The sequence below is a fragment of the Perissodus microlepis genome, chromosome 3, assembly GCF_051167445.1.
Source record: "Perissodus microlepis isolate ML-2025 ecotype Zambia chromosome 3, ASM5116744v1, whole genome shotgun sequence".
Lineage (NCBI taxonomy): Eukaryota > Metazoa > Chordata > Actinopteri > Cichliformes > Cichlidae > Perissodus > Perissodus microlepis.
In genome coordinates, this window is record NC_140463.1 from 19,524,482 (window position 1) to 19,541,055 (window position 16,574).

The 16,574-nt window shown below is 39.0% G+C and overlaps 1 long non-coding RNA gene and 1 pseudogene across 1 annotated transcript; both read left to right on the plus strand.

Moving 5' to 3' along the window:
* LOC146390390 (polymeric immunoglobulin receptor-like) overlaps positions 1–16,574 on the plus strand; it is a 78,377-nt pseudogene that overhangs the window by 37,094 nt on the left and 24,709 nt on the right.
* LOC146390392 (uncharacterized) lies at positions 9,743–10,606 on the plus strand. The gene is made up of 2 exons (XR_014799839.1): positions 9,743–10,051; positions 10,271–10,606. It is a non-coding gene; the product is annotated as an uncharacterized LOC146390392 (long non-coding RNA).

A 16,574-nucleotide genomic window follows, 5' to 3' on the forward strand; every position in this document is an offset into this window, starting at 1 on the left:
ACTAAACCAAACACTACACCAATTTTCTGTAAAGCTCGCCCAGTTCCTTATGCACTAAAAGAAGCTGTGGAAAAGGAGCTGGACAGATTGGAAAAGGTGAAGGTTATTTCAAAGGTTGAGAAAAGTGAGTGGGCATCCCCTATTGTTACTGTGCCAAAAGCAGACAAAACAATTAGGATATGTGGTGACTACAAAGTCAGTGTCAACCAGTGTGTTGAAGAGGAAAGATATCCACTTCCTAATACTGAAGATTTGTTTGCTACCTTAGCTGGAGGAACATCCTTCAGTAAACTTGACCTTTCTCATGCCTATCAGCAGCTACAGTTAGATGAAGAATCAGAGAAGTATCTGGTCATCAACACACACAAAGGTCTCTATAAGTACAATCGCCTCAGCTATGGTGTTTCCAGTGCTCCGGCTCTTTTCCAGTCTGTGATGGATCAAATCCTTCAGGGGATGGAGCATGTGACCTGCTTTTTGGATGACATCCTCATCACTGCTTCATCTGAAAGGGATCATTTGAAGAGGTTGGAGGAAGTACTCACACGTCTGGAGAAGCATGGTGTCAGAGTGAAGCTTTCCAAGTGCCACTTTCTTCAGAGCAGTGTGGAGTACCTGGGACATCGTATTGACAGGGATGGACTGCATCCTTTAGAGGAAAAGGTAGCAGCCATAGCAAATGCACCAGAACCAACAAACGTCACTGAACTGAAGTCTTTTCTTGGTCTTCTAAATTACTACAGTCGATTTTTGGAAAATCCATCCACCATTCTTCAGCCTTTGCATAACCTGTTGAGAAAAGATGCTAAATGGATTTGGACCATGGAATGTGCAAAAACATTCAGGGATGCAAAAAGTCTACTGCTGCAGAACAAAGTGTTGGTGCACTACAGCACAAATCTGCCATTGAAGTTAGCCTGCGATGCGTCACCTTATGGATTGGGCGCAGTCATCTCTCATGTCATGGAAAATGGAGAGGAAAGGCCTGTGGCTTTCGCATCAAGAACATTAACTGAAGCTGAGCGAAAGTATGCCCAGATAGAAAAAGAGGCCCTTGCCATAATTTTTGGAGTAAAGAAATTCCATAAATATCTGTATGGAAGGAAATTCACCCTCATAACAGATCATAAGCCACTGCTGGCTATACTAGGGCCAAAGTCAGCTGTCCCAACACTCGCTGCACTAAGAATGCAACGCTGGGCTCTTATTCTAATGGCATACAACTATGACATTGACTATAGAAGATCAGCTGAACATGCCAATGCAGATGCATTGTCACGTCTACCTCGGAATACGCCAGACAACATTGCAGAGGAGGGAAGTATCTTCTATTTCTCACATGTGGAAGAGCTACCAATAGTAGCTAAAGACATTGAGAGAGCAACCATGAAGGATCCAATCCTCAGCAAGGTCTGGAGCTACACCATGAATGGGTGGCCGAGTTACATGCAAGACGAATCACTCAAGCCTTACTTTACACGCAGACACGAGCTGTCAGCAGAACAAGGATGTGTTCTTTGGGGACAACGGGTCATCATTCCACCAGTTTACCAACAGAAAGTGCTGGAAGACCTGCATCATGAACATCCAGGTATCTGTCGTATGAAAGCACTCGCTCGCAGTTACCTGTGGTGGCCAGGCTGTGATGGTGATATACAAGAACTGGTTCAAAGCTGCTCAGTCTGTCAGGCTGTACAGAAGTCACCACCCGTTGCACCACTCCATCCGTGGAAGTGGCCTGAGAGAGTTTGGCAACGGATTCACATTGATTTCGCTGAAAAAGGCAAGCAGTACTTTTTAGTTGTCATTGACAGTCATTCAAAATGGTTGGAAGTGTTCCCTATGCCATCCATTACCTCACACAACACCATTGAGGTTTTGAGAGGGTTATTTGCTTCATATGGACTTCCAGAAGAGCTTGTTTCAGACAATGGACCTCAACTTGTGTCAAAGGAATTCAATCAGTTTTTGGAGTTAAATGGGATCAGACACACAGCTGTTCCTGCCTATCATCCTGCATCAAACGGGGCAGCAGAGAGGTCAGTACAAATCCTGAAACGATCCCTGATGAAAAATGTGCTGGAAACAGATGGTAAGGCCACATTGCCACTCAGCCATCGTTTGGCAAACTTCCTTATCATGTATCGCAGTACACCGCACACTGTGACGGGTCGTACACCAGCAGAGTTGTTCCTGAAACGTCAGATCCGGACTCGTTTCAGCCTGCTGAAACCTGAACTAAGCAGACACATTGAACAGAAACAGTCTGAGCAGAAGCGACACCATGATTACAAAACCCAACCTGTTCGTGTTTTTTCGGAGGGGGACGCTGTGCGTATCCGAAACTTCGGGGGGGGGGAAACAAAATGGACTCAGGGAACAGTTCTGAAGAAAATGGGAAGTGTTACTTACCTGATACAAGAGGGACAGAGAACACGCACAATACATGTGGACCACCTGTTACCATGGAGACAGACTGTGGAGAAACCCCCAGTTATATTTTCACCGGTTTCAGAGGGACGGCCAGAAGTGATTATGGACAGTGTTGTTCCAGAGATACCACCAAGTCCACCTGGGATTTTAACATCACACTCCTTACCTCCTGAACCACCTAAACAGACAACCGATGAACCACCAGTGTCCACCCCAGAAACCACCCAAAGCCCATCTGTGGAACGCAGATACCCAGAGAGATGCAGAGTTCCCCCAAAGAGACTGAATCTTTGAAAACGTAGAGTTATGTTTTAGTTATTTTACTACCAGTTATTTAGAAGTGAACAGTTTAATAATGAAAGTAATGGCTACATTTGTTCATTGTTCGTAAGGGCCACAGAATATTTCTTTTGGTGGGGGCAGTGAAATACATTCTTTCAAGGGTTGCTTATTTCAATTACAAATCTAAAAGGGGAGGAATGTAATAGAGTGAATTGTTGCCCCCCAGTGGTAAAATACAGAAGTGCCTGTTACAGGGCTAGTTCTTGGTTGACCAATATATAACAACAAAAAAGGGTAGTTTGTGCACCGCTAAAAAACAACAAGTGAGTGTGTGATGTCCTGCTGTTCAATAAAGGCACCTATCCACGTCCTTCTGTCCTGATCTTTTCAAGAGCCTAATCCAGAATATCACAGTTCTTTTAAACTTGTGCATTGTTTGACTTTTAAAATTTTTGTATCAGGTGTAAAACGACTTTTTAAATAAAGTTGTTTTTAATGTGAGCAGCTCCTATTGGCTTGTTTAAAAAGAGGGAGGAGCAGATTGCACCGCCTAGCGTCTAGTCTTTGCGGTCTTTCGTCTGTTGCGGCCTTTTCTCTCCCTGGTGTTTGAGAACGTGGAGGACAAAAGGATACCAAAGAATCGAAAACTATGACAAAGGTAAATACTTAAAGTTCGATACGTTTTCATCTATGGTTATTTTAGTAACTTTCTATAGTCGTCCTAAACGGTATAAGGGGGAGAAGCATAACATCTTTAGCTAGCAGGTAGAACTGGGTTAATTTACTGCATTGTCTTTGGCAAACATAATTTAAAGTTAATTACAAAACTCTTACTGCCTATATTCTACTCAATAAAGTTCTTATTCTGTTTTCATCGCACCATTCTCTCTATACAGTTTTTGAATTTACACACTATAACATACACAGCAGTTTTTTTTCTGTGCTTCTGCAACTGTTTCTTAGGTTTTCCTATAAAGTTTTTGTAATTAATTAAAAAAATTTATATTATTTTTTTGGCTTTAGTGGATTCCCGCTCAGCTAACTCGGCCATTATGCACTACCCAGTAAACAAAATGGCTGAACAGTATCTTAAATGTCTGAACATGAGCTAGTCATGCCATGTTACGTAATATTCATGTGCAGTGTAGCAAGCTCACCATGTAAAACATGAGGCGTATGAGGTGATTGTTTAAATTACAGGAGTAGATGCCTGCAGCTGAAACGGTTTTCTGATCTGAACGTGAACCTACTGGTCACGTTTACGGTAATGTTACCAGATATGCATTGTACTATAGGAAAACGGTGGTGGATCAGTGTGCAAAAAGCCCCCAAAAGAAACACACAGCTTCTTTAGCTCAAACACTGTCTGATCTCTTAGATACTGTGCTGTTCCATCTAGTTATTGGTTACTGAGAAATGTTAGGTCATTAATTAATTAAGAGAGTGCAGCTGTTCAGATCAGATGGTGAAGTAGGAAAATGCAGAACATGTTACTATAGCTGAATGCTGTGTAAAATACTAGTAATAAATCTAACTCCCATTTATGGCTTTTACTACTGTGGGGCTAAATAAAAAATTACAGACATAATGAAATCTGCTACAATTACAAAGCTTAAGTTTAAAACAATTATTATATATTAAGCATTTTTTTGCTCCTTTTTAAAATTCTTTTTGCTAATAATGGACTCAATTTTATTATCAAGTTCAAAGACCTATTAAACTTTTAAACCATTAAATCCAGGAAATTAGATGCCCGTAAATGTACGAGACCCTCTTTATGGCTAGTATCCCCAAATATTTAATAATCCTTTCTAAAAGTACACAAATTTTGTTCTTTTCAATTAAATAGTGCATGTTTAATGTATTCTTGAGCAGGTAAAAATTCCACTAAATTAGTTTTTGCATATTTTTAAGTATAATCAAATTTTTATAGTTTGCGAGTACTTTTAATTTGGAGATTTTGCCACTTGATTTGAAGTTTGGATAGTGCTTTATACTAATTTGTAAATGTTTTGAACTCATCTGGCTTCTTAATAATTTAATAAAAAATTAACAAGCCATGTAATAATTTGAAAACCACTAGGGACCACTTATTACTATGTCACCAATTTTTTACTTAAAGGAATTTAGGATTTATGTCTGTCAAGTCATTTGTTCTGGCATAAGTCACCATTTTGATATATCTTCCTGTGACTTTAAAGTCTGTCAGCTAGTTAGATACATTTTTGCACTGCTAGTGTTTGCTGCTTGAATTAGTCAGTTTATCATATAAACACATGCAGTGCCTTTCAAACTTTTAATTACACTGTTCATTTTGTGCATTAGTAAGAGAATCTTTTATATTGAATTATCCTGGGAAAAAACAAAAATGTTTGTATTTTCTCATGCACTTTCTTTAATTTCCTTATCACGTTTAGATTCTTCAAAATCACAAGCACCATCTTTGACATGTAAGTAACTTTCATATTATTTGTATTACTTATTATTATTATTATTTTTGAAAAGTGATGGTCTTTGGGGCATCCTTTTTTTTACTAGTATTCAGTATATATATATATATATTTTTATTTATTTATTTAGGCACAGGAGGCAATGATCAATTTTAAAATTTAACATTTATTTAAATTTCCATCTTTTATGCTAACAATAATGCCAACAATGTTCTCTTCACTTGTCCCACAACTCTGACAGTTTTGGTCCTCTGCTCTCCTCACAATCCGATTGTTCAGTCTGACGTCACTAGCCGTGTCTGGGTCTAAACTCCGCTGCAGGTCCATATATCAAACGATCACTATGGCATTACTGAGAGTTGAAAAACTGTCTAAAGTCTTTCATCTTTAATAAAATGATCAGCGTTCTGCTCTACCAGGTGTAACAATTGAGTTTAACATCCAGGCATCCATGAAAACGGAATTTATGACATTTAACGGAGTTAGAAGTTAGCAGGAAGTTAGCTCGCTAGCTTCTATCTAAATACAATATAGCATGTCCTGACTGCGGAGTTTTGGAAACAAATTCAAACGTACAGCTCTGTTATCACTTCCAACATAAATGAAGACAGAAAACTAAACAGCAGTGACGTTTGTAGGGTTACTGAAGTTTGGCTAGCTGGTATATAATGATGTGCTACGTGACCGCTAGCGACACAGCTATGTTAGCATAATATGAACAAGCTAACTTTTTTTCCACTCGATAAAAGTTAACGTGAGTGTTCTCGGTGGTCAGGAACAAATGTAATTGCATGGCAGGATGCTGTAAAAGGACCAAACTTCAGCCAGGAGAACAACTGAGATAATCCATCCACAATACGAGGTTAGTCATTCATATACTGCTGCATGGGCTGGGCTGTAGTTACATCCTAAGGTTTTAAAAACTGAGCTTAAATAAATGATTAGCGGTAATAAAAGCCAGGGAGGTCAGCAGTGATCACTGACTGTTTTAGGAGCTTTTTGAGATCAAATAGAAGAAAATACATAACATTAAACATGTTAACAACACAAAAGCCATATTAAACGCAGACTACTTTAGACCCGGAAGTAGGATTCGTCACGTCATCACTGAACAACCGGATTGGCTGATTTCCATCTGAGCTGCTACTGTCAACTGCATTAAACTGATTTTACATTGCCTTGTTATTCTAATCTTTATCTGCGTTTTGGACTCCAAACATTCACACCTGCTGTTAGTAACCAGAGCTCACAAGAGTGTAAGGCGTGTAGTTCAATAAAGTGATCGATGTGTTCACTAGCTGATTTCAATAAACCGGTAACTTATCAAATCCATATTTTATAGGAAGTACATTACTGATAAAAGTGGTAATAAACACGGTAACCAATAAAAATTTAAATTTCCTGTTATAAAAAAAACAGTGTGAGCTCGGTTTTCTAACACCAGATGTGAACATCTACAGACTTTAAGCGCTGGTAAAGATTTAAAAATAAAAGCATTCAATAACATAACATTAAACACTAAATTAGTTTGATGGTGTTGACTGCAGCAGCTCAATGTTAATCAGCTGATGGTGATGGAAGAAGATGAGCGTTTTTCATCATGGTTGTTAGTTATGTGTTGGTCAAAACGAAACGGCTCTTAGAGCCGACTCTTTGAAGTGAACGACACAAGCGTGTTTTTTTTTTTTCTCTCACCCTCTCTCTCGCACTTTTTTTCCGCTTCACTCTGCACGCGAGCCTTGTGCTTTGCGCTGGGTAGAGGGGGGAGGGGGGGTAGTTACACACGCAGTAGCACAGGAACAGAGCAGGAGTGAGAGAAAGCGAAAGAGAGCCAGGGACAACAACGTCACATTAGAAAGGTATAGTAATCATCCACAACTATTTTCAGTTGCGGATGATAAAGGATTCAGAAAGTTTATTCATGCAGGCCCATATGACAGAGAATGTGCATATTCTTTTTGTTTTCGTATTTTAATTTATATTTGTGTTGTGGTTTTCAGTGTTTTGTGTTGTTTCACTTTAAATTTGTTTAAAAGGAAAAAGCTGAAAATTTAAATAGTTAAAAGTTGAAATGTAAATAGTTGTTTTTTGTATTATATGATTTATTTATTACATTTTATGTGGAGAGAATAAATAAAAGTATATTTACGGTGCCCACTAGAGACAAAGCACGTACAAACCCCAAAACACGTACAAACTCCAAAGCACGTAAAAAACACAACAGAAGTGCTCCAGGATGCTAGGCACAGTGTTGAGCTTTTGTTACCTAGTGGCTACACAAGCCAGGAAGTACCAACGACCGGATTTGGTGTGTGGTAGTAACAGGTAAATGAACAGTATTTGGAATTTTTTATGAATATATATGAGTGCTTGTGTATAAATACACAAACAATACACATATGATTTCAATTGTGTAAATTAAGTGATCTAGGTAGCTCTGTTTTGGAAGTTCAGTTAACGCTAGAAATGGGTTTTGGAGTTTGTACATGCTTTGTCTCTAGGGGCCACCATATATATTTATATATAAACATATATAAATAAAACCACGTTTCTTTTTTTACATTAGTAATTCCTTTTGTGCATAATTTTATATTGTTGTTAATAATAAATTAATTAAAGTAACAAAACAACCTGAAGAGCCGGTTGGGAGCCGAAAGAGCCGGCTTTCTAAAAAGAAACATCACTAGTTGTGTAATATGCTGGTATTGATATGATCAAAAATGAACTGAGTTGTTTCGTATTCTATAGAAATTGTACATCTAATTAATAACAAGGCTTTCTGCTGATGTTATTAATTAAAAATTTATTGTTTTATTTTTAAGCAACAACTTTTTAGCATTAAGTCAGTCCATGCTGTACAGGACAGATTTGTAAACTGTGCATACAAAAATAGACTATTTTACAAAATTGCTCTTTCAACAAATGTAAATCACAGCAGATTTTTTTTGTTGTAGGTGCACTGTCACAACTAGAAATGTGGGGGGAAGTCCTCAAAATTAAAGGCAGAACAGGAAAATACATGGAAATAACAATTTTCCTTTAAGCACATCAGTAAAGGTCGATCCGGATACTTGATAACTGTTGGTATAGGTATGACATGAATTTGAATCTCCATTATCACAGGTTTTAATTGGGAGGCAACATGCAGATATACAGGAGGACTATAAACAGCAATTCCTATTGCATACAACTGTTTTAGAAAATATCAACAACACTGTTAATTTATCACTTGCTGGTCTATAGACTTTACAGTGTGGATGGATGGAAAATCCATCTGGCTCCACTCTGGCTGAATTGGTGCTACAAACAACTCTGCGCTCGGCTTTCCTGGCTGTGTGTGGATTTATACTTACACATCCAAATTTTGACCCTATTTTTCTTCCTTTCAGCTGATTGGTCAATTTCATGTCAATCACCAATTAAACAATCCAATCAGAGAACATCTCCAGAAGTTGATTCTGTTCATCTGGACGTAGCATTTTCAGTGGGAGAAAATGCTGCAAGCGCTACGTCCAGATGAACAGAATGAACTTTTGGAGATTTACTTACCTGGATGATTGAGCATGCATCAAGACAATCAGAGAACAGATAGGTTTGGCTGTTGGAGGGCTGCATTACGGAGCTTCAGGTCCTGGAAGAATAAATTCCCTTTTACATACCAGACCAGCATTTTTCTTCATTAGCACGAAGGAAAACAGTCTGTGCGTGTCAGAGTTCAGTGGTTTTTGTGTCACAGGGTTTATAATATGTGTAAAAATCTGGCCAGGGACCATCACATCACACTGCTATCATATTTTTCTGTTGCTATCATGTTTCTTTTCTGAGATGTTGTTACTTTTATGACAGATGTAACGAGAAATCTTCCAGAAAGTTAAATTTTTTATTCTAATCAAATATTTGATTCTGATAACAGATAAAGATTTTTTTTTACTTTTGTTCTGCTATTTCATAGTTTATACAAATTTTGGCCAATTCCTATTTATTTTAACCCTTTAGCCCCCAAAAAGTCGCCAGCGACAGGTTTTTCCAAACCTGTCTCGTCAAACCTGAGCTCTGCCAGGGGCCCAACACGCCTGGACTTTTAGAAGAAAAGAGATGTCCGAAAATAAACCACAGGGTCAAATACTTGATTTTGTTCAGTGTTTTAGAGTTATTAATTTGAATTGACTAATTTAAATATTTTATTCATGTACATTTTGATTGCATTTAGTAAAAATGGCAAAATTTCAATTTCTTTTTTTTTTCTGTTATTAATCCTTGATTACATTCATATAGTATACAGTAGTGGAAAAAACCTACCAGACCTACCAGTTATCCTGCGTAACATTATTGGGGATAAAGGGTTAAGGAACCTCAATTAATATTTTTAGTTTAGCTTGTGTTTACTACCATAATTTTTTTTATCACCACACAGTAAACGTTAAGTAATATGTAAAGCGTCCATTTATCCTCCATTCCGGTCCATTATCTTAAGCTTAGGCTGCTGCCCCTCGACCCAATCCGGTACTAAGTAGAGGCCCAGACTTCGCTCTCTCCAGGGACTTGGCCCAGCTCTTCCGGGGGAATCCCAAGGCATTCCCAGGCCAGCCGAAAAACATAGTCCCTCCAGCATATCCTGGGTGTTCTGGGTCTCTTCCTGGTGGGACGTGCCCAAAACACCTCACCAGGGAGGCATCCTAACCAGATGCCAGTATCTAATCTGTCCTTTTTGTATGTTCCCCTCAGGTTGCCATGGTAGCAGATACAGGGGAAACAAGTGTAGACGATGCCACAAGAAGGATGATGAAATTCCTCATATCACCTGAGCTGGCTGTGGAGTACAACATGCTTGGCCGACATGGGGAAAAAAAAGTTCAGAGATTTGCGTCTTTTTAATGTTGTGTATGGTAAGTTAGTTTCACTTGAGACATTTGAACTTTAGAAAACTAAACTTTTTTAATAAAGTGTTTGAAAGTGTAACTGAGATCGGTTATCGTGCAATTTGTATATATTTTTTGAGGCAATAAAGTGAAATAAACATTGTTCTTTGCAAATCATCACCAAATGAAGTAAGCTAAGATTAACTTTACTTTGGCTTGCCCATTTTTCTTCTTCTTCATTTGCAGAGGCACTGAAGAATTATTTAACATCAAAAGTCAACTTGCAAGAAGCAGAGAAGGCTCTGTCCAAGTGGTTCACTGGAGCTAAAGACAGAGGGGGACCGAGGGCTGCAAGGGTACAAAATAGACTTACGGCTCTGTAAAAAAACAAAAAAAGAAACCCTGCTGATTCAAGATAAGCTTTTGAGTTTTCCATCTGACTTTTTCCCCATGTTGCTACAGTTCCAAATATCTAAGGAATTTTGCTGTAGTTTGACATTTCTAGTTTTTAAACGTTTACGCACTTTGGAATACAGTTACATAAAATCACAGTTGTTGGACAAAATAAATGTGAAAAATGTTGTTTTGTGTACCCTCGTGATTTTTGAAATGGTTTTATTTACAAACTAGATTTTGTTTGCGGTCAGCTTTAATATATTTGGTGTCTTTGTGTCACAGAACCCGTATTAGCTGTCTGAAAAATTGATTTTGTGACTGTTTTACTACATGGGGCCCACTCAGTGCCAGAACTTAGTCAATTCAAACTAGAAGTAAGATGCAAATACAGAACCCACTGCTAATGCCATTCCAACTTTTTAGCTCATGTTTTCCTCATGTTGTACCCACTAAGAACTTGAAAAATGGGGCCCAGGTGGGTTTCAGTGTACTTTGCCCAGTTGGGGTCCATTTAGTTCCCAGATTTTACCAATATAACACCAAAATGGGCTTATAAAATGGGGCCATTATGGAACCCGCGGACAATCCCACTTAAAACCCACTTTTTAGCCTATGTGGTACTCACATGGTACCCACAAAACAACTTGAAAGGTGGGGCCCGGGTGGGTTTCTGTGTACTTTGCCCAGTTGGGGTCCATTTAGTTCCCAGATTTTACCTATATAACACCGAGATGGGCTTATAAAATGGGGCCATTATGGAACCCGCGGACAATCCCACTTAAAACCCATTTTTTAGCCTATGTGGTACTTACATGGTACCCACAAGAAACTTGAAAGATGGGGCCTGGGTGGGTTTCTGTGTACTTTGCCCAGTTGGGGTCCATCTAGTTCCCAGATTTTACCAATATAACACCGAGATGGGCTCATTAAATGGGGCCATTATGGAGCCCGCGGACAATTCCACTTAAAACCCACTTTTTAGCCTATGTGGTGCCCACATGGTACCCACAAAAAACTTGAAAGATGGGGCCCAGGTGGGTTTCTGTGTACTTTTCCCAGTTGGGGCCCATGTAGTTCCCAGATTTTCCTAACATAACACCTATATGGGCATTTAATATGGGGCCATTACGGAACCCGTGGACAATCCTATATGGGGCCCATTTTTCAGCCCCTTTCCAAACCATATGGGCCCCACATATAAATGTTGGCTGGGTTCTTCTCTCATCCTCTCACCCTCTCTCTCCTGTTGCTACTTCAATCATGAAACTGATCAATGATCAGCTGATCGGCTTTTCTCTCTTGCACTTTCAAGCTTGATCGGCTGTTGTTAGAATTTATTTAATATTAATTTCTAGTATCAGCTGATGTTGGCTGGAGCCACAGCTGTAAACCTGCTGGTCATGATGTCGGTTTGGTTATGTGATGAGAGGGAAACATGAAGATGAAACCAGGAGATGTCCTTACTGAATCATCAGAGCTGTGATGGAGAAACAGGTTTACCTTTTAGTTAACATGAATGAGTTGAAGGGAAGTTATGAACTGTTTCTGAGAGACAAATAACACCAGGATCGTTTTCTGAGTAGCTGACAGCTGGTAACTGTGCAGGGGCGGGTCTAGCAAAGTGTTGCCAGGGGTCCATGTAGGGCTTTAAAAGGGAAAGGGGGGCACAGAGAAATACTTTCTTATTCTCATTTAAAATGTCTCACTTTTAAAAAAATAATTATCTGAGTCTTACAACAAACAATTGATAGATTGATACATATATACCATCAGAACAGTGTAGATCACTGTCACAACAGTGTTTATTTTCATTCAAAGGCTTTATGATTTTTCCTATAATGGTGGGCCGGTCTCTAGTCAAAATGCCCGGGACGATTTTTTTGTCCCAGTCCAGCTCTGTATGCAGCTCATCTGGAGTCTGGTGTTACCTACATCTTCCTATTCAGAAGGCAGAATTTCCGAGTTCTGAGTACAATCGAAAGCACCACGACTGCAGTTTTTGTGTTGGATGTAAAAAGCAGGCTAGGATAGAATCAGGCGTGGGATTTCTCTCGTGGAAATGTGCACATTATTTTTTCCTTTCTATTGGTAGGTAGCACAGTGCACTTGTGGCAAGTAAGCAAGCTAGAAGACTGGCAATCTTGCTGGGTATCCAGTTACGGAAGCAACACATTAACAAGAGAATTCTGAGTAAAACCAAAGTTACTTTCCCTAGTAACTAGTTACTCTGAAAGTAACGAGTAACTTGAAGTAACTGAGTTACTTTTGATAGAAGTAACTAGTAATGTAACTAAGTTACTAATTTAAAGTAACTTACCCAACACTGTTTATAATATTGCTTTTTGTATATTATAATAACCTGCTGACTTATGATATTTAAAACTTACACTGTGATATACACAACATGTTTATGGTATTAACATTATCAGCTCTTAGTCCAAGGTGGGTTTTTTTGTATTTACAGACTGACATTTTATTTTGTTAAAATAGCGCTACCTTGTGACATTTCTTTATACTACAGCAAATACTACTCTGGATTCAGTGGACTGGATAGGTTCAATGTTCTCATTTAAACTTTGAACATACAAGTGTCTGTGTTTTTATTTCTTTTTTCTTTGCACATCTACTCCAACCTGAGACACCGATTTTTGAGTTCAGATGGCTGGTGTGGGATTGTTGGTGTGGAAGCTTTATAGGAAACAAACTTCAAATAAACTTGGGGAGAACAGTCCCATAAATTTATTTTTTAAGACATGACTTAAACAAAGTGACTGACTTTATCCAGGTTAGTTCAGACCTTCAAACTCATGACCTGAACCCTTGAGTTGGGGTCCTAAAGTAGGAGACCGAGCGAGGCTTCAAATCTAATCAATGAAAGTTTTAAATTGACTGCGTATCTCACAGAGGGCTAGTGTTGTGTAATGAAGATGGAGTAATGTGGTTTTGTTAAAACATGGGCAAGCTGGGTTTAAAAATTCAGGGATTAATTTCTTCATACAAACTGTTTCCTGCATTGTTTAAGAGTTTATAGACTCACAGCAAGTTTAAAAAACAGTATTGTAAGTTCTTCTAGATCAAATAAGACATTCAGATTTCTGTGTTTGTGTTGGTGCTGAAACTGGTTCCATTTTAATAAGTCACAGGACATATTAAGTCATCTCCAAGAAGACAGTCTACAGGAAATATTCCCCATAGACTCCGGACCACAAAAACTAAGTAGTTTTCCTTCCAAGACATCAGTGTCACAACAGCTACACAAACCTCAGTCAATACAAACAACACAAACTGACTGAATTTCGTTGGTCCTCACTGATTCGTTTAAATAAACTCAGTAAAAACTAAGTAATGGCAGCTTTTTGTATTCTCCTAAAATCTCTTCATCGTGTGCAGAATATTGTAAGACCCTGCGTATATCAGCAAATACCAGCAAACTTTCATTCTAGAAACAGGAACACAAAAACCAAAAGGTACAAACACATCACCTTCTTCCATATAAGCACCACGATGCTCTTAGTGGTTCGTTAGTTGAATGTGAAGTTGTTTCTGATTACAAAGCTCTTGGTACTGTGTGGGACTTCCTCTGAGATGAACACAGGAAGTGTTTAAACCTACTTTCACCTCACAGTTTAATTTTGAATGAGACAACGTCACAACCCAACAGACGATCTCACTTTAAAGTGGTGTGACTGACTTGGCTGATTAGTGAACAGTGACAGCTTCTAATCAGTTCACAAAAGGCCGAGTCAAAGGAGTTTCTGAGTCTCTTTTTCCCAATTTTGATGAGTAATGCAAGTTAGAGTACTACAGTCATACTAACCTGACATGAGTCAGCACTTAAACTGTGTATGTTGATACATACTCCATATTACCAAACGTATTTGCTTAACTGTCTTCACACACATATAAAACTGAGGGACGTCCCATTCTTAATCCACAAGGTTTAATATGATGTCAGTCCACCCTTTGTAGCTAACTCTTCTGGGACGGCTTTCCACAAGGGATTATGGGACTTTTTGAACATTCTTCCAGACACATATATGTGAGGTCAGACACTGATGTTGGACAAGAAGGCCTGAGGGGGGGTACAAGCAAACAAACAAAAACCATTTTTCCTCTTTGAAGCCAAGTTTCTGAAGAAGCTTTGGAGGAACGATTTCAACCAGTTTTGTCCATTATTAAAACAGACATTTATTTGCCAATCATTCAACATCACCACTTGTTTATAACTCTGCTGATTTTATTCCCTTTGTGTCCAGGCTGAGATTCCAGGTGTCTCCCTCAGATCATTTTCTCCAAATCAGAAGCTTCAGATTTGTGGAGACGCTCTGCCTGCCAGACACATCTCAGGGCAAAGACACATGTCTATACTCCACAATATACAGGCCTGTATCATTTAGTGTCTGTATTTAAATGTATAAATGATCAAGTGTGATCAAACTTGCATCTGAAAAATGATATTAAATGTCAAACATTAAGTGTTTAATTTTTGTTACATTTTAAAGGTTCAAACCTCAAAGACATTAAGTTTACAGTCATATATGATCAAGAAAATCAACAATCTTCACATTTCAGAAACTGGAACCAGCTTTAAATGTGACTAAAATAATGATAAAACAATCAATTCTCTAATCATTGACTAACTGATGAATCTCTGCAGCTCCAATATATTGTTGCATTTGACAACCCACTACAGCAACTACAGAATAAAACCACTAACCAGACTGATGACAGATTTCAAACATGCTGAATATGAAGAGTAGTATCATTTAAACTCACATGATTATCAGCCATAAGAACAAATTCAGATTTATATTGATGTAAGGTATATAAATGTAAGTACAGTTTGAATCAGTGCAATATTATTTTCACACATCAATGGACCACTGAACTTCTCAGCTTCTAAAGTGTAAAGCCTCATTTAGAAACTACACAAGTACATATAATGGTCAGGGATCAACATGAACCTGTCTTCTCTATTTGACTTTAATCAACTCTGCAGTGTCTCCATTTAACCCAAGCCAAAGTCCAGCATAGAGCGGCTGAGTGAATGTGGTCTGGACTCTGTGGAGGAGAGTCATGGTTTCAGAGACGCTGTAGAAAGACAGAATACCTGCTCTGTGATCCAGGTACACTCCTACTCTGGAGGACCGAGGACCTGAGAGGTCAGTTTGGACATTGTTGTGTCGAAATTGAAAACTTCCTGAGTACCAATATAATGCCCAAGATTTGTCATTGTATCCAAATCCACATTCATCGCCCCCCCTGCTCTGCTGATATTCTTGTATGCGACTGCTACACCAACTTCTCCACCTCTCCGCTCCACCTCCCAGTAACAACGTCCAGTCAGACTCTCTCTACTCAGGACCTGATAATAGTCAGTGAATCTGTCTGGATGATCAGAATAAGACTGTTGTTGTTTCATTAATGTTACTTTTCTGTTCCCCTCAGATAATAACAGATGTGTGTTTGCTGTGTTTGGATCCAGTGTGATTTCACATGAATATTTTAAGAATTCAGCTCTGGTCTTTGGCTCTGGTGGTGACAGTAAAACATCCTCTTCAGTGACTGTCAGTGAGATGTTTGTCCATTCCTCTCTCAGAATGTCCTGTAGTTTATCTCTGGTCTCTGACACAGCTGCTGTCACATCCTCAAAGTAGCTCAGAGGACGAATATTGATGCTGGATGAGTGTGTAGACTCACTGAGTGCTGACAGTGAGGGGTAGTTGTGTAGAAACTGGTTGTGATCCTCTGTGTGTGAGAGCTGCTCCAGCTCGCCGTCTTTCCTCTTCAGCTCAGCGATCTCCTGCTCCAGCTTCTCCTGAAGCTCTTTGACTCGACTCACTTCAGTTTCCTGCTGGGATCTGACCTGCTGCTTCACATCAGAGCTTCTTTTCTGGATGAGACGGATCAGCTCAGTGAACATCTTCTCACTGTCCTCCACTGCTTTATCAGCAGAGCCATTGATGGCCTCCACCTCCTGTTGAAGCAGCTTCACATCTTTCTCTCGCTCCTGGATTCTCTGCTGGATGTTTAGTCGTCTCACCTCGAGCTCCTTCTGCTTCTCAGCAGGTGTAGTAGTTGGTATATTTGACAGTAAACAAATTAAAGGGTTTTCAAACACATTCATCTCCACAAATATGTGATAAATGTTTGA